The following is a 19,705-nucleotide window of genomic DNA, read 5'->3' on the forward strand; positions in this document are numbered from 1 at the left end:
ATCTCTGGATCCAGAACTGTGCAGGGGAGACCCTCTTCTATTTTGGAGGCACTAGGGCATAGGTGGTGCCTCCCTTGCACACACACCCATGCATATTCCCCAACAGTCCCAGGTTATGCAGGATTGTCCTGCTATGGCTCCCAAAAACCCCTGGCGTGGTTGAAGCAGAACATTTCCTGCATTCAGTGCACCCACAGCCATACACACTTTACACGCAGTGTGTAATATTGGCAGGGGCACAGCTAGGGAGGGCACTGGCTATAACTGCTCCTGAGAATGCTCAGTTCCTCTGGGCAGCTGAGTGGCTGCAGTGGAGCTCAGCGTTGGAGAGGGGGTGGGGGGTAATAGGCACCTATATAAGACAAAGCCCCAAATATCGGGACTGTCCCTATAAAATTGGGACATCTGGTCACCCTAATTGGCAGACATGCCTGGGATCTCCCCAGCTCCCGCTGTGCTGGGCTCAGCAGCCCCTATGCTCAAGAACTGCTCTGCTGGCAGTGGGAAACTCCTTTGCAGCCATTTGTAATGTTGAGAGTTATGCCCATGTGGCCTTGAGGGCAAAACTGCAGGGAGGAACCAGCCAAAGACTCCAGCCAGTAGCAGCTGCTGCAGCAACAGCCAAAGCAGGGACCTTTGCATATTCAGAGAACTTTCGAGTTCTGACAGGACTGTCTCTGCCCTGTGCTGATTGGCTGTGTTCCAACCCTCACCCTCCCTCAGTCTCTTCACCTCAGCTTCACTCCACACCTGCCCCCTTACCCTCGCCTCCCTGTCCTGTCCGCCTCACCCCCTTTCCCTTCCTTTCCATTTAGTGTATCCTCTCCTAACTAACCCCCCCACACACACCAAATTTAAAAATAGTGGAGCTAACATGATATTTGCTGCCATCACACAGTTCACTCTGCAGGTGGTCTATCCTTTTCCTAGATGGTGTCTGCCTGAGCTATTTAGATTGAAAGCACTTTGAGGCAGGGAGCATCTACTAATCTGTGTTTGTTCAGCACCCAGCACAATGGGGCCCAATTCTTGGTCCTTAGCCATTATCCCAGGGGTAGGCAAACTATGGCATGCGTACTGAAGGCAGCATGCGAGCTGATTTTCAGTAGCACTCACACTGCCCAGGTCCTGGCCACCGGCCCAGGGGACTCTGCATTTTAATTTAATTGAAGCTTCTTAAACATTTTAAAAACCTTATTTACTTTACATACAACAATAGTTTAGTTATATATTATAGACTTATAGAAAGAGACCTTCTAAAAACGTTAAAATGTATTACTGGCACGCGAAACCTTAAATTAGAGTGAATAAATGAAGACTTGGCACAGCACTTCTGAAAGGCTGCCGACCCCTGCATTATGCTAATAAGCATGATTATTATTAAGAATAACAAATGAGTGATACCCTCCATTGGGCTGTCCTTAGAGAATAATGAGCTACTCCCACAAAAAATTTCCACACAATGTGTGATAAACCCCATGTATTGTGTGTGTCCATCCTTATCTGCTCACACTTGCCTCCAGGAGGGGTGAAGCACTGGGGGTCTGATTCATTAGGTCACTCATTTAAATAAAAATATACCCACTTTTTCTCTTGTGAGAAACATCACTTCTATTAAGTGCTGCTGCTGGAAATCAGTGCCAGTTCTAGGCATATGCAGATTAAGCAATTGTTTAGGGCCCTGAGCAGCTCAAGGGGGTTCCCTATTTGCTTTTTATTGTGTTGTGTGGGAGGGGCCCATCATATTCCTGCCTGGGGGGGGCCCCCAATGAGCTAGCAGAGCCTCTGCTGGAAATGTTTATACTGTGGTTCTGAAAATTCTCCGTAACCAATGGATAGTATGGCCCCTTGTTCACCTTGAATAATGTGAAGTGGTAGGGGTTTAAAATACGTAGCTGGATTTTAAGGGCGTTTCTCCCCTGGGAAGTGTTTGCAAATACCCACCATTTGGTGCAGTCTGGTCCTTCTACAAGACCAACATTTTCTCTTTTGTGAGCCCCAGGGATGAGCTGTCTCTGGCAGCACGCAGAAAGGAGTGAGCTATCTGCAGCAGAGAGAGCATCCCAAAGTTCCCTTCAGTTTGATGGCAAAATGTGAACAAGGGGCTCTCCCCTCAAACTATGCCCTCCAGCACATCATACTGGAGGAAGGGATGTGGGAGGGGAATAATGCTCTGCGCTTGATTGCCCCCTAGAAGAGGAGGGAGAATGGGGAGAAACATCCTTGGGTTGGGCCCCCTAAAGGCAGAGTATAACCACGACAAACGGGGTCAGACCCTTTCCCTCCCTGGGCTGGGCTACTTGTGGGGTTGGCTGCAATAGGAGGAGGCCAGGATATTCCTGAATGAACAGCTCAGGCCCCCTGCCACTTGTCAGTGTCACCTCAGGCTGCAGCCAGTTTCTATAGCGACGGCACTGATCCAGGGCTCCAGAGTAGTAACAAAGCCTGTTCCCTGCTCTCAGACACTCGCTGCTGCTGAGGCTGAGGGAGGACGAGGGCACCGTCTCCTGAAGAAACCCTGCCTGCAGCACTCAAAACAGGTACAGAGAGGCACCCGGTTCTGTCTGCAGACACCTCACCTTTCACCGCATCCTCATCCCCTGCACAGGGGGTCGACTATGTCTCTGGGTGGCATTGTGGGGCTGGGGCTCACAAAGCGTCAATGGGATTTAATGACTTGCTGACAGTTTATTACTGCACCAGTGTCTCCCCTTGAAGGAGCGAGCAGCAGCCCCGCCTGAAGCAGCTCATTCACCAAAGAGCCTGATGCAAAGCCCCCCTGCACACCCCTGCCCGCACTCAGGATTATTTGGGGAGGAGGTGAGGAAATGGGTGTAATGGAGGGAGTGAGGGAGTTAAACTCTGCCTGGCTTTGCCACTGTGGAGAAAAACAGATGAAAGAATAAAAGGAAGGAAAAGGGAAGATTAATACACACAAATATTGATGTAGTGAGAGAAGAGGACGAGCAGACACATAAATATTGTGGTAAAAGGCAAAAGAAGGAAAGTTGAGATTTTTGTCAAATCTTATTTGTTTTTCTGAAGTGCACTGGAAACTCAGTGCCAGTGATGAAGACTCGTCTGAAAGGAAGAGGGACAAAAGGCTTAGAGAGAAATGGGCAGTTTTATGACTTTGCCTCAAGTATGGGAGGAATAAAAATGGTTCAATTTAATTGTGCAGCTCCAGGGTTCACAGTGCTTGTTGAGGTCACTTTCTTCTGTTAGTCTGACAGGTTGACTTACTGTCCTGGCAACAACTTGAAAGATAAGCTTACAGAAAAATGATACTTTCAGGTTTCATTCCATTTTAGTTCCCTGATCTGCAACTGGTGAGCTTGGCTTTTCATTTCCAGTGGGGATGATATTTATATATTTAAAATAACATGCATGTTCATCAATGAAGTTCATATTTTGTTGCAAATGAAAACAAAGTTTTCCCTTGGGACTTCTGTGTTATATCTTGTTATATTCTGATTCTCGTTTTTAGGAAAAGACTGGGTCTGATTTTGAAATGTATTGCCTGAGGAAAAACAAGAAATACTAAAGCATTGGGTTTAGGATTAATGAATCAAGAAATTGCTGCACACTCTTGGAAGTAAACATACAATATGTTACAGCTTGGTTTTATGTGAAATGTGTTTGTTGCTCTCAAATTAACCTTCACTAGAAAGTGATTGTTTTTTTTTTTTTTAACCTCTACCAGAAATGTGGTTAGGCAACCAAGGATAGTCTGGACTGAGTTGCTAGGAGGGTTGGAATAGTAGGAAGGTGAATTTGCTCTTAGTGCCAAACAGGATCAATAGGAAGGCCATTGACAAGGCAGTCTCTAGAAGTTTGCAATACAGTTAAGTGCCTGTATTGTATTTGTACTGGGCTCATAAATAGCATTATTTTTTCAGCACTGCTACTTACTTGCTTTGCAAGTAAATGTATTTAATAGACGTTGAAAGAGCTCTCTGAATGAAAACAACTCCCAATGATGACAAATAGACAGACCTTGCAGGATCAGGTCCTAAGTAACTACTAGCTAGCAGTGTTCTATTGTGGGAATTGGAGTGAAATTATAGCAGTACATGTGTGCAGCCTGTCAGGTACTTGAAACATGTGTGGTCTTTGATGTAAACAGGAAGAGATGGGAGATTGTATATGAAAGAACCATGTACAGAGGAAGATGTGGCAGTAGAGATGCTGATTGGCAATTAAGGATTGGAACTTGAAGTGGGCCAAGGTATTCTGAGTACAATCACAGTATCAAGATTTAAGACACAGGAAATAATGTAATATTCATCTTTCAGGATTTCAATACCCTCATTAGCTAATTGTAGCCTAGGCACTGATGAGTCTATGAGATGAATATAGAAATTGTTACTCTTAAATGAAATAATTATCCTACCAATTACGCTTCACTGAGAGAGACTTGAGAATATTGAGCTAAGAAATATAAAGAAGAAATGGTGACATGAAAGCACAACTTTCTTTAGCAGCTGTGAGCAAAAGCAGCAGATGCTTTGTATAAAGCTGAAATTGTCTGCTTTTGTAAGAAACAAATTACCTGATAGTTTAATATGTATTAATTTTAAATACTCTAAGTAATTCTAAGGTGTATATCACTGTAGTATCCCTCATTTAAACCTTGCATGAAAAGACCTCAGAAGTATTGAGTAAAAAAACCCCAAAGTCCCAGTAGGCTGGTTTACATATTCTGTGTGCAAAGGTTTACTCAATATTTTTTTTAAAAAATGTTTGCCTTTCTTGCCAAAGTGTCATAACAGTTGCTTTGTTGAAAAAGTCATATCCTTCTAAATGCCCTCTGTTTGCATGTAACACCAAGGAGCAACTCTGAATTTATTAAATGCATAGGAATAGCAACCTGAGGTTAGTTAGCACAATGGGAAATGGCATTTCTAGACCTTCCTCCAAGCTATGTGAAATTGAATGCACCTATCAGATAGTAAAAGGTCAGTTGTGTACATTAAAGACAAGGGGACTTCTGCTCCCTTTGCTTGCATGGACCAGGTGAGAAAAACATTGGAACTTAACACAAATCCTGTCGTAAACCCCCAAGTGAAAGGCCAAAATCTCTTACTGGTTACGCTGCCTATCAAATTACATTACAGAAATGGTTCCATGTAGAATATCTGCAAATTCCAAAAATGGTGTTAGATGAAATGTGAGAGGAGACAGAAGACAAAAGCCAAAGTACTACTCTGGTACCCTGAAAGAACAAGGTAATTTACTACAGAGAATATGGCTATATCATAACCTGCTATGTAAATAGGTGCAGAAGTAGAAGTTTAGACCACATCAGGACCGTGCAGAGTAAGCCATTTCATACCTTCCTGAGGTCTCTCATTCCATATACTATCTCAGGAAGCAGGGGACAGGGCCCAAGAAGTCATATAGGAAGCCATTACAAGGAACTGCTAGTTGTGATACAGGGTCACCATAGGCATTGGTACACACCAGCAGCAGTTTCATACATACAGAGAGATACATAGCACTGGCACCCTGGAGACTGTGACTTCATCCCTCCCAGCATTGTTGCTATGGAGTGCTGTGGGACCTAACTGTACAGGGTTCAGGAAATTCTCATGTGGCCTTTACACACTTTCTGAAGTGTTGCTGTACCTACCCATTGTAAATTAATGTTCTAGCAGTAACATGCTATTGGCAGACATCTGCAGTTTAGTGTGGCATAATATACATACAGTAATCATGACAGTGGATTTCCAAGCGTAAAAAAGCAACTTGCAAATGGTAGCTATGTATAGGCTACATGTTAGACTACTGCAAAGAAGTCAGAAATGGTCCATGTATACATATGCCTTGTGTTTCAGCTCCATTTGCAGGCACATATAAAGATGTATAATGCTATGCATCTTCCCCAGCATATGAACTGTGACTTTTAAACCACTATATTGGATTTTCAAAGCCACATCCTATATGGTTTCTTATAACTTATTTTTCCTGCAGATTGGATGGCATGATACACAGCAAATGAGGCACAATAAAAAATGTGATAATTATGCATATGTATCTTTCCACAATTTTTTTTCTGGCCAAAAAAAGGAACATTTATTATAGGGAGACTGGGACAGTTTTCTACCTTCTATTAATTCCCAGACAAAAACTATGCTAAAATGGAGTTAAAGTTTGGGAGTACATATCAATAGTTTAGAGTAATTTTGAAGCAATGCCTAAAATTAAGGTTGCTCAACATTTTCCATTATAAGATCCTGTTTTCAGTTGCTTATATCTTTGCCAAATTCTAACCAGTTGGGCTGCAATTTTCCATACCAGATGTCTGCCTCAGGCTGACTTTTGTTGAAATTTTCAACAAAAACAATCCAGCCATTTCTCAGAACAAGGTTGGAGGGAAATGGATTGGTTTTTTTCCATGCTAAAAATTGCTTTGGTGCTTCTATGCAGGGAACTGAAATTTAGCAGATGGTCATCTGTATCAAGGATGTGCGTTTTTTCAATCTCGTGAAATTCTGCCCAAATTTGGCCAGGTTATGAGCCTCTGAAAATCTCAGTTCACATTCAAGCTCAGTAGAGGTTTGTTAGTTTTGCAGCTACATTCACTGAAGATTCCATCTCTGCTGAGCATGCTCCATCTCAGGGCTGCAAGGCTGAGCATGACTTTCCCTGCAATTGCTCCTCATGGCAGCCAGGGGCAGCTGTGATGCCATGCACAGGAACCAAGAGCAGGGAGATCCATTTTCTCAGTCCCCTCACACCCCACTGGTGCCCAGGCAGTCAGGAAAAAGAGGAGGCAGAGGAGTGAAATGCAGAGGTGAGGAGCTGGTCCTAGAGGGTAGAGAGAAGGAAGACTGGGACAAGGGGGAGGAGAAGAGACTGAGATGGGGACCTGAAGAGAGAAGAGGCTGGGACAAGAAAACAAAGGAGTAGTGGAGGGGGAGACTGGGACAAGAACAGGCTGGAGGAGCCAGGGACAGAAGGGCCTGTAACCACTAGATACACTCCCCCAAGAATCTAGAACAGAATCCAGGGTTCCTGAGTTTCAACATTTCTGTGCTGTTGCTCAGCAGATATCTGTAAAACCCATATGGAAAATGTGTGCTTTGTCTCCCTTTACTGGTTGGCCCACGTTAACTACTCTGTTCGCTCAAGTGGCAGAGGTCTGTGTTGTAGATATAATTAAATGCCCAATCTTGCTGATGAACCAACCATGTGGGAGTCCATATGGTTCCACATGGTGGAATGTCTGGGTTTTTTTCTAATTTGCTATTTTAAAAACATAGGAAATTACCTACCAAAAAAACTGCATTAAAAATGTTTAGGTTGAAAAGTCAAGCTCTCAAAAGATTGACTAGGCAACATGGGGATTATGATACTTACTTCCCTTTGTAACGCACTTTGAGACTACTAATGAAAAGTGCTCTAAGAGCTAGTTATTATTATTTTTATTATTTCCAGTCATCACTTCTGTCTAGGAGTTGGTATGACTCCAATAAGATCAAATAACCCATCTTGATGCCCTAGATTTCCCTCAGTATAAAACATAAACACACGAATCGCTGGTACAAATTATCCTCACTACCACAAGACAAAGGGGGGAGAGAGAACACACCAGCAATGAATCACCTGTTTATTTTCATATCCGTAACTCAGATGCTATTGGGGTGGATGGATGGATGGATAGAGCCCAAAACTGTAAGCCAATTTGTCAACTGGCAGATAGGTGTGCAAAACTAAGGATGCAGTCATAGTCCCTGGAAGTTCTCAGGAATGCTTTTCCAAGCATCACATCCAGGTTTTCTGGACTAAACGTAAACCACATAGTTTATATACAATACCTATCTTCAGACAACATGACAGTAGTTAAACATATCCTTAATTTCAGTGGGACTTAAGCATGTGCTTAAAGTTAAGAATGTGCGTATTTGATGTCTAGAAGGGGATCATGAAACAACTCTCTCCAGACTGTAAGAGAGAGACATAACTGAGAATCGTCAGCGTATTGATGACACGGTAGCCTATAATATCTCACAATCTTCTCTCTGTGGCTTTATAAAATGTACACATGGAAAAAGAGAGCTGACAAGATTAACCCCTGTGAGACTCCATAAGTGAGAATTCTCAGATAGGAAAAACAATTGCCTGTTGAAATCCTCTGAGAGCTCTCCAAAAGGAATGAGTGAACCCACCTTAAAGTGACTGTTCACCCTTCCGAGGTCCTGCTTGCAAATTAAAGCATGTTATGAGCAATTGTATGGAAGTCCACCAATGGTGTTGTGGGTATATAAACTGCAAACAGAATTTATCCCACTGTGTTTTGCTGTGGTTAAGGATCTGACCACATTTCCATCTAAAGTTTCTTTTTAGGCGGTTTATAGTAATATAACCAAACACACTTGCTTCAAGCTGAAATGTGTGTTTGGGAACTGAGGGTAGTTTGTCAGAATTAAAATTGTGGTTTCCATTAACATGAATTAATATTGTACTCCTTTAAAATTAAAATTCTATTCAACTTTTTTTGTGTTACAGTAGTGCTCATAAAGAGACTTGCTGATTTGCTTTTTGCATTCTTGTTGTTAGAAAGCTGGTTCATGTGCTTGAGGAGGGTCTTTAAATCTTCAGACCATGTTGCAAATTGGGCCTTTTTGTGCATTTTTCTTTTCAATTGCAATATATTTAAATTATTCATAATGGGAGTTGACAATAGTACATGCCCTATAACCTGTTAAATACAAATAACCATATTAATATAATGATGCTGTGAATCATTACAATATTATATAAAGTGAGAGATTTTAACTTGCAGAAAGTCTACAAGACTTTCTCAAGCCAGTTATGGTATTTTGAATCAAAATATACCTATTTACCAGATAGATTAGAGATATAGTTTACAATCTGAAATGTGTACACATAACTACTAACTCTTTTCACCCATTATATGCCTCTAATCACTCAGGCTGACAGGTAACTTGAGACAATATAATGTAGTACACCTCTACCCCGATATAGCGCTGTCCTTGGGAGCCAAAAAATCTTACCATGTTATAGGTGAAACTGCGTTATATTGAACTTGCTTTGATCCGCTGGAACGTGCAGCCCCGCCCCCCCGGAGCGCTGCTTTACCGCGTTATATCCAAATTTGTGTTATATCGGGTCACTTTATATCGGGGTAGAGGTGTAGGTGTATTTAGATTTAAAATAGATCAGTGGTTCTCAACCTGCGACCCAAGCAGCACACAGCTGTGGCCCATGAGACACCCTCAGGGCCATACAGGTAGTATATATTGTGACATTCTGTACCTTGGGGGAGCACCCTGTAACCCCCCATATTCTTCATCTGTATATAATTGTGATCTGAGGGCTTGTCTACACTGGCACTTTACAGCACTGCAATTTTCTCGCTCAGGGGTGTGAAAAAACACACTGTCTAGGACGTAATAGCCTTGGCCTGGAAGACATGCATGTAAACACAAAGTGAATCCACACACCCCAAGATCATATTGTTTTGAGGCAGAGGAATTACAAGTCTTAGAATAGCAATTTCTGTAGCATTCATAGCAGTAGGCAATGTCACAGCCCCACCACTGTACAGTCCTCATCAGATATCACATCACTCATCCACGCTGACATGCTAGGCCATGTAGACAGGCACACATACATTAAGCAACTGCCCTACAACTTTCCTGACACACCTCTCCAACAATATGAATATGAATAGTTAGAAACATGTATGGCTATATACCCATATGTAAAAGGAAACAGGATGAGCCAGGTAGCAAACAGTAACCATCATTGCCTTGCAATGCGGGAAACATTTCTCCAGTAACTGAATGTATAAGGAAATGAACAGGGATCAGTGACCTGTTCCGTATATCCTGTGTTGCTTCCTGGATACTATTCCAGATGTTTGTATTAGTGGTTTTTGCCAACCCTGCTTTCACATAAGCAACAGGTTTAGAACCCCGTTGGCATGGCTGATTTCTGCAGTGGAGGAATCCTCAGGTGGTATAGAGCCACCATCACAACTCTTATGCCACCCCATTCTTGGCCTCCAGTAGAAGGCGTTTCCAAGAGTAAAAGGGTGTTGCTGGAGCATTCTGATGCCTGGCTGCTGGAATGGACTCTTTGAGCAGGCTGGTATAGGTTAGGGCTGCTCTAACTTACATGGGGACCAGACTCATTCCCAACTGAATTCCTCAAAGATTAGGGGACCATAAAGACAATTTAAAGCCACCTTTGCTCTCCTCCTGCACCAAGAACAACATAATCAAACTGTGGGAGATCTAGCCATCACCATTTATTATTGTGATAGGTTTTAAGGAGAAGCCATTACATTAAATATGAGATTTTTTTTCTGGCTTTTAACATAATGTGTCCTAGCCTTAATGTTTAAGCATAGCTTCTCTTTAAATAAATCCATGGGAATTCTTCCCATCCTTCTTGTTTGAAGTCTTAAATCAACATTTATGTGAGGACATCCAGTCTCCCCTGAATGCAATGGTTTTTTTTGCAGGGGGTGCGGGGAGTCTCTCTCTTTTGGATATTGATTGTGGAATGGAGATAAGAAAGAATGGTTCCCAAAATACCAGGTGAAATTCAATAGCTAATAATATTGTATACACACTCTACACATAGACCAAAACCTAGCTACACTTATCAACGTGGTATTCAGAGAAATACATCATGGCTCTCCCCAGCTTCTCTAGTATGCTTTCAGAAGGGCGGCATCAAGTGTATTACATGCTCCATCTTGGTTGGACAACAGTAACTGAGGCCAAGATTCCCCCCCCCCCTTTCCTTTACCTAATGAGGAAAATCCTTCTTTCCCAGTGCCCTCTTTCAATGAACCCCAGACCCTGCTGTGTGGGGCTGTGCGGGCTTTAGCACACAGCTGGGCTGCAGCTGTGTACTCATTGGGCCGCACTTAGCCTGCAGGTTGAGAACCACTGGCATATACAAACACAGCACAGTGGCTTGTTAAAAAATGTAGGGCTCGATTGTGTCTTGTAAGTATAGTCCTATGTTGGGGATAGTGCTGAGCTGTGCCATTCCCGAGGGAGCATCAGGGGACATTTTGGCTCAGAAAAGCAGGGGTCTGGATTCTGAGCTGTGACCAAGGTGTTCTCAGTACAGCTGAGGAGGTGGCATAAAGCCATCTTTGCTTCCCCTCCCCAGTCCACAGTGTAAATCAGAGCAGTCTCAGGGTTATTTTCTCTTAAGCCAGCCGTCTGTGGCTCTAAGGAGCTCCTGGTAGTGAGGGATTGTTGGCTTTTCAGGATGCTACAGTTACATTGCTCCACCAGAGCTGCACAAGCCAGCATTAGCTGACCACAGGATGTGGTCCAAAATGCATCCTAGGGTTCTCAGAAGCTATGCCCCATGATGAGATGCAACTTATAGCCCCTTGTGTAGCAGTCCAAGGGCCAGCTCTGCTCCACCTCATCACCATTCTTCCTACCCCTGTCAGGAAGCAGTTTCTGTGTTATGAGGGTCACACAGGGAGAGTGGGAAAAGTTCCTTGCACCCTCCCCAGACTGTGCACCTCTGAAAGGCCCAGACAGGATCTGGCTTGATGCAGAAATTACTGGGTGACATTCTATGGCCTGTCTTACATAATATTAGTCACAATGGTTCCTTCTAGCCTCAAATACACATGTCCTCATTGAGAACTAAGGGTACGAAGTTCAGAGTTTTAAAAGTTTATTGGTTTTGCATTATCTGAGTACAAAAAAGAACCTGATATGTTTAACACTTAAAATCCCGTTTGGCAATTTTTGATTTACTAAACTTTCTACCTAAATAATCTTAAGGCTGAAAAGAAACATGAGAAATTTCAGTCCAAGGGTACACTTTATTCAGTTTGTAAGTATTTGAAATCAGGTACTTAGAATGTAAATGCTTCCCCAGCTATAGCCAAAGCACTGCTAACTTAGAGCCATAAATGGTACAGGGCACATGTACCACTTTTATAAAATGTTGGCAGCACCATACTCCCTTATCCTGGATTCACAATCCTGTCTTGCTGGAAACCCAGCTGTATTAGACTAACCTTGTGGGCTTGGAGTCACAAACAATATCTTTCATTCAGGAGTGTAATCCAGTTGTACATAGAATCAAATCATGTCTCAGAATCATGCATGTCTGTCAATTCCACTACAAACCCAATGAGTTTTGTTTGAGGAAATATGATTTCCTCACAAATGTTAAAGAAGTTGCCATAAATCACTTCTGCCACTTCCTGGCTATCCATTTTTATTTAAGGTATTTGCTATGAGAGGAACCAAACCATTTGTCAGCTTGGTGGCCTAAAACCTAAGGGAGTGACCTCACCTGCCTAAAACATCTCATTTGTTTTCATAGGTGTCATTAAGTATGGCTGGAAATTGAACCTTCTTACTAGTGAGAAAGTCTTGTGAGGCTAGTGACAGAGGAAATAGATTTGCCTGCTTTCTCCTGCATTCACTAACATTTCATCTAGGATGGTTTGCTGATAGCTCCAACTCAGGATTACCAAAGCCGTTTTGTAATTTTCCCTCTTAAATCCTTTTCTCCTCAACCATTCTCCATTACTGTCAACAACAAGGCCATTCCCAGGTTTGCAACGCAAAGATAAATTTCAACACTTCCTTCTCCGTTTTCTCTTTACATCCAGGCTAGGATAAAATCCTGCCAGTGCTCCCTCCACAACATATTTAAAATTCCCCCACCTTCCTATCTGTCCAATGTTGCAATCTCTTGTCTATGCCTTTATATTCTCTTCCACCTTGTCTCCTGTAACCCGCTTCTCACCAGCTGACTTGATATCCACATTGCTGTCCAAAACCCTGACATCTTCCTTAGCCATCTTACAAACCATGTTATTACCTCCCCCATCTTTGACTCACTCCAAGGACTGGCTTGCATATCAAGGTCAAACTAGTTTTCATCATATTCAAGGCCCTACGTCTGGCCCTGCATATATCTCTGACACTCTCCTACTGAATTCATCCTGCCTCCCTCCACTCTGCAAATAATGCCAGCCTTGAAACCGCCTTCCCTTAATTTCCTTCTTCCACACTCTCGTCTATACCTTCTTCCATACCACTCCCCCCATACACGTGTTTGTAACCTCATCCCATCCACCAGACTCTCATCCTTTGTCTCCCTCCTTCAAACTCACTTCTGTGAGAGCACCTTCAAGAAGTGAGTGAGTTCATTTTAAAAAAACAAGATCTCAGTATTCATTAAACAATCCCAAAATGTGCATCTGCCCAAACTGAACCACCACATAATTGTAACCCTTGTCCTCCTTCCTCCACATCCTCTACTGTTTGTCCTTTTTTCATCACATCATCTCTAATATTAAACTGTAAGACTTTCGTTGCAGGGGCCTTGTCTTTTTACATATTTCTGTAAATCCCTAAGTATATTTTGGGCACTATAAAGCAAATCATCATAAGAATTAATAATTGTGTACAAATATATAGCTGTGGTCTGTGGCCATACTGATATTGTTTACCAAGCCTGTTTGAAGTATTCTGATCCAAACTGAGGTAGAGTTATCCAGTATTTTTATGTGGACCCAAAAAACAGTAATAAATACAAAAATATGCTAAAATAATACTAGTGTGCTAACTAAAGCTGACAAACACCAAGAAACTTATATTTAAGGCTTATATTTTAGTTTGAGATACCGCTATTTGCTCAGGCATTATAGGGGTCTCAGAAGGAAATCTTACAAAATGTCTTCAGTTACACCCATGCAACCCATTTAACTCAATGGGGCTGAGTTCAGTGGGCTTGAATGGGTGCCACTGAGAGTAGAATTTGCCCCAGGAGTCAGGACATTGAGAATGGATTGAAAACCTTTACTTTGAATTCCATTGCTTTTTTCCAGTAAAAATATAATTCTTATTGATGATGTTTTAATCAGTTATTGTATTCAATTTCATTTTCTGATAGTTGAATTAAAAGATTACCAAATAATATGTTTAAAACCTGCTATTGCCAGTGAATTGTACTTAGGTCTCTGTCAAACCCAACAGAGCAATTATATTATTGTGGATTTCACATGGTACATTAATAGACTATATGAGTCTCTTCTACTGATACCATAATGGCTCTTTTGGACAGGATACAATGTCAATGCAAGAGTATCAAATGCTTCATTCACCTATTGGATCAGTAAGTCCTTTAGATTTGATACTCTGCCAATAGAGCTGCCACAATTCATGCATTCATAAACACTTTCACAGAGATCCTGTCTGCCCCTTTTGCACACCCTCTGGTATTAAACCAAGTGTATCATTTTGGGCATGCAAGTACATGCAGAGTTGTATGATGATGGTGTAATGACTAAGATGCCATTTCTTAATGATGATGTTCACAGAGTGGATATAGATACAAGCACACCTGCTGCCAAGCTTTAATAACGTGATGATTTAAAAATGGTTTTCAGTAACAGCAGCATTCCCTACAGATTGCAAAAATGTCTGGTGTTAAAATGTTTTTTTTTAAGTTTGTTTTTCCTTTGCCTCCCATTCGAAAAGTAGGACTTTTGCCTGAGTGAGAACTAGAGGACTGGCTACTGCATCTTTGAATACATGAGCCAAAATGAGTTTTAAAGCTACAAACCAAAGTATTTTTTAGGGTTTGAGCCTGCAGGCTTTACAGGCACTGACCCCTCTCGCCCAGGAAGTGAATGTGGAGTTTTGTCTCTATATAGTTTGCAGCTAGGGCCCTTTGAAAAAATGTACCTACACATACATTAAATTTCTCATGCCACGTTCCAAGCAAATGTAAATGAAATTAACTAAGTTATGAATCCCTAAAAATAAGATTTGTTAACATACCTTTAGAAACATATAATAATGTAATGAAAGCAACAGAATGAAACAGTAGACCTTGTTTCAATGCAACCTATGAGACTGGGCGGGGGGGAAACATTAACACCATATTCCACCATTGTTATAACATTTATTTACTTTGACGGCACTATTAGTGTTCTGTTTTTTAAAAGACAAAAATAGGCAAGATTTGCTAACATGACATTTGCTAAAGTTTACCTTGGTTTCAACTGAATTACTGTAGATTTACTCTGTTCTAACTGAGAACAGGGTCTGGCTTGCAATATCTAGAGGTTCTGTTGACATGGCATTATGCCCTAGTTCCATTTTTGTAATCTAAGTGCTTTTAACCACTTCACCCTTTTACTCCGTGACATAAGAATTATTTACAGATGTATTATACCATAAATTGCATCACTGAAAGCAGTGTTCGGTACTGTTTTTATTTTGTGCAGTTTGGCAGGGATAATTGGAAGCTAGAGGTTTGGTCACAGGTGGCATGATATCCTCTGGCTAAAACATAATCACTTCTTGATATAGAGAAGGAATGCCTCATTAACAGGGTGAACCTTCCTTTTGAACAGGCTGAAATAAGTCAGAAAATTCAATCTGTATCATTGTGGGGAAGGAATTTCACCAGGTGGGATTATCTTGCAGACCTTTCTCAGACTACTTCCTATTCAATTCGGTGGGACTTTAATTCTGTAGTCCTCACTCAGGCAAGCCATTGCACATCTGGATACATGAGCTAAGGTTCTATTTGGTGCATAGTTCAATCTCGGAAATGTGTCAATAGGATAGTTTTTGCATAAAGATAACACTATTAGCATTTGCAACAAGAGTCTTTTCTTCAGAAAAATCTGTTCGATTTCCCCCTTACTATGGAAATCTTTTAAAAAGATAACCTTATTGAAGAAAACAGCCATTCCCTTTAACAGGTGTCATAAAAGTAACCTGTCTGATTCTGATCATAGATATTTTGGTTTAGTGTGTGGAAACTGTGGCCACTGGTTTCTGAATGCCTCTCTGGAGGGGGCAATGGCTGGTAGATCTATATAGCATAAGATCCACTAGCACTGCATTTGCTTGCTCTTCCCCCCTGGCTCACCTGTGTCCCATCCCCCTCCCATTTATGCAGTAGTGTGCAAGAGATCCTGCAGTATTGGGCTCTGTTAGAAACTCATGGAAGTTTAATATTACTGAAAGATTCCACTGGCAGACTTTATTACCTCTATTAGAGGGGTCATTACCAGGGCCGGCTCCAGGGTTTTGGCCGCCCCAAGCAGCCAAAAAAAAAAAAAAAAAGAGCCGCGATCGCAATCTGCGGCGGCAATTTGGTGGGACGTCCTTCGCTCCCAGCGGGAGTGAGGTACCATCCGCCGAATTGCCGATGAATAGCTGGACGTGCCGCCTCTCTCTGGAGTGGCCGCCCCAAGCACCTGCTTGCCAGGCTGGTGCCTGGAGCTGGCCCTGGTCATTACAGAGGGACACACTGTTGCATGGCTGAAGGTATGGGTCTAAGAGAATTACAAAAACATTTGGGGAAAGATCTGCAGTGTCTTGTATTGTGAAGCCATATCTACTGTGTGTGTCACTGCCTCCCCTTTCTAAGGGAAGAATATGGCTGAGCAGCACAGTTCACAAATCTGCATGAGGGGAGGGGAATATATGGACCCTGGAGAACAGTCTCAATTTTATGTCTTTACTCATCCTCTTACCCAGACATGTCTCAAATTGACCAGGATGGCTATGGAAACTTGTAGAGTGAAAGATAAAACTTCTGCTGTCTTCTCAGATATCGTCTATCGCCTTTCAAAAAGCACTCTTCTGTAGCTCTCCATGGCTTATGTAACACCATAGACTGCTTACAGATCTGGTGCTAAACAGGCAAAATACAAATGCAACTCATTGGCAGCGGTTGTAGCAAAACCTCAACTTGTTAGCAAATGATGATCTGATGGAAAATGTTAAATAACTTTTGTTGAATCTCTCTCTGTTGCAAGTAACACATAATTCCACCCAAATAGAAGAGAGGTGGGAGTGGCTCTACTGAAGGAGAGAAGAGGGGGATGAGGGATGCTGAGAAATCCTGCATTATCTTGTTGTAAGCAGTCACATCTAGAGAGATAGCTTGGGCTGGATTTTATGTTGTTCCATTGTTAACTCCTTTTGTCAATAAAACCAAACCCCAGGAAAAGGATATATTTTAATACACTACAACTTGTGTGCACAGTGTTTGGAGACGTGTGGACATACCATGGATTCACAATGAATGAAATGCACCCCTATGCATTAACCCCGTGGCACTCTGCAGAGAGGTGAATTTTACCTTATAAATATATGCAAATTGCAAGCATTCAGCACATTGAAAGAGAGTGCATTATGAAATATATAAATCATCCTTGAATGTTTGGTCAGTCAAGTCACTTATCTGGCTGATCATTCGCACATCACTTTTTGGAAAAGATATCTTACACAGTGGAGTGTTCAGCAGACCATTCCATTTAACAGCTCAAAGCAGTGAGGGTAGAGGTGGTTTTGTTTTATTAAAACCATTGTATTCTTTAATTATTTTAAAGAAACATTAATTATACTTTTTAATGTAATCTTAATCTTAATGTTTCTTTCCCTGTCAAAGTGTCTTCTCATTCTTAATTTGGACCAGGCAAGAATTATCCTTCATTATCCTGCTTCATTCTTTTCTTCTCCACCAAACTGTTCTTTTGTGACACTCTAAAAGGAAAAGTGACATTGCTGGGAGTACTTATTAAGAAATTAATACGTTGCTAAGGAGATTGATGTCCATATTAGAGTGAAATCTAGAATTTTTGATGGTTCTAATTCATATTCTTCTTGTATTGTACAGCATCTAACCATGAATGCAATTAACCAGGCACTTAACTAAAACCCAGTGTACTGTGTGACAAATAATATATCAGGTCTCAGACAATACCTGGTAGAACAGCTAAGTGAGCAAGTATAAGAACTCTTATATGATCCTGCTTTCTAAACTTTTATATTACTTTTTATGTTCCCTTTATCTAAATTTTCTAGTTGGACTGCTGGGCAGGCCATATGGAGAAATTTCTGAGACAGTGATATGCCTCAGTGATTTTTGTGTTTTAAATATGTTTAAGTGGTAAAACACACTTTAAATATTTGAAAATAGTTCACCATTTCAAGTGTAGTAGTATGCAAATGAGAGAAGAGAGCCATGGCTGTGGTGAAGGCAAAGAAAGCTTTCATGTCTACTCCATAGAGTCCACAAAGTCCTGACTAGTAGAACTATTCTGGGTGGAGGACAATCTAGGGAACCCAGGTTGTCCTTGCCCCAAAACAGAACCAGGTGATTCTCACTGCAAGACGTTTTCTATCTATTTTGCAGACAAGAATGATCAGATTTTATTGGATCGGCTGCCTCTGTGGTAGCAAATCCTTTTTGGGGGGGAGGGAGGGAAGTACATCATCTCTGAGTTTTGATAGGTTACACATGCTGAGGGATAAATCTTCAGATACACTGGAGCACTTGCCACCTTTCTGCTCCTCTCACCTAATCCTGAGAGGATATTCAGGCCTGAATATGCTCCCAGCATTACTAAGGCCATGTCTATGCTACAAGGACATTATGCTGGCATAATCCTATAGGGTAGATGCAGCACAGCCTACAGTGATGGAAGGGATTTTTCTGTCACTGTAAGAACACCACTTCTCCAAGCAACAGTAACTAGGTCAATGGAAGCATTCTTCTGTCGACCTACCCTGCATCTACACCAAGATGTAGGTAGTTATAGTGCTCAGGGGTGTGGATTTTTCACCCCTCTAAGCACCATAGCTGTCAGCCTACGGTTTAAGTGTTGACCAGGCCTAGAAGTAGCCTCAGGGCTGCTCCAAGTTTTGGCTAGTAAAAGGTTCCCTAGAGGCCATTATGCCTACAAAGACTGCTAGAGCACAGCACATTCCAACCACAAACCCCATGCATATCCCCAAAATAGTCATTATGCTAGGGGATCTTTGGAATGACATAGAGCTAGCATACCCAGCCTCCTCAGCTGCCCACTTAGGAGCAGGGAAAGGCTGAGAATCTGATTCTTGGTGCTAGGTGTGCTGGCAGAGCTTTGGCCTGAAACCTATGAGCTAGTAGACTCAGGCTCCTTATGGCTTCCTCTGAAGGAGTTATTGGGTATACTACTGGTTAAGATTTCCTGAAAGAAATCATTGCCAAGGATCCACTTTTTCACAAGTGAGTGTTAGGCTCACGTCACTTCATATCAGTTTTGCCAACTCCTGCCGTATTTCTAGTCTTCCTCATTTGAACCAGGTTACTGAGAAGATTGTAGTGGAACAATTTAGACACCTTTTAAACTATTTTTAATCTCAATGTGACACGTAGACTGCACTAGTTTAACCATTTGATTGTCTCCTCTTAGCTATTTTAGATCACTAAGCAACCTTCAGTACCACTGACCATTAGGTTTTGCTGATCTTGGCAGTGGTGGACTTGATGACCACCAAGTGGGTCCACTCTTTCCTCTCAGACTAGAGGATCCTGAAGCTTGTGCTAGGCAATTGTTTTTTCTGCCCTGACAACGCTCTTATGAGAGATTCTGCAAAGTTCCTTTTTGTCACTCTTCCTGCTCAACATATGTGAGACACACCATGAGTATATGATGATATGCAGTTCTTAGTCACTTTTTCACTTCTCTCATGCAGTGTCCCGTTGCCTGCCAAAACAGGAGTATGGACAAGACTAAACTTGTTGGAACACTGTCAGACCAAATTAAAATGGTGCTGATGAGTAGTTGGAAGCATCTTGAGAGTGTAGTGACCCATTGTCAAAGTGTATGCGATGCCCTTTATCAAAAATGTCTCAGTTTGTGTTTGCTTCTGGACCCCTAATT

The 19,705-nt window shown here is 41.9% G+C and overlaps 1 protein-coding gene across 3 annotated transcripts in view; it reads left to right on the forward strand.

The window, feature by feature from the left end:
• The first annotated feature begins 2,276 nt into the window (after positions 1-2,276).
• The window catches only part of RNF182 (ring finger protein 182), a 40,253-nt gene continuing 22,824 nt past the window's right edge, over positions 2,277-19,705 (forward strand). The window contains exon 1 of one of the 3 annotated variants that reach the window (XM_005308561.5): positions 2,277-2,540. The gene's annotated coding sequence lies outside the window, so the exon portion shown is untranslated. The remainder of the gene's footprint in view (positions 2,541-19,705) is intronic. The other 2 variants (XR_010598788.1, XR_006176904.2) reach the window with 2 other exon arrangements.

The sequence above is a fragment of the Chrysemys picta genome, chromosome 2, assembly GCF_011386835.1.
Source record: "Chrysemys picta bellii isolate R12L10 chromosome 2, ASM1138683v2, whole genome shotgun sequence".
NCBI lineage: Eukaryota > Metazoa > Chordata > Testudines > Emydidae > Chrysemys > Chrysemys picta.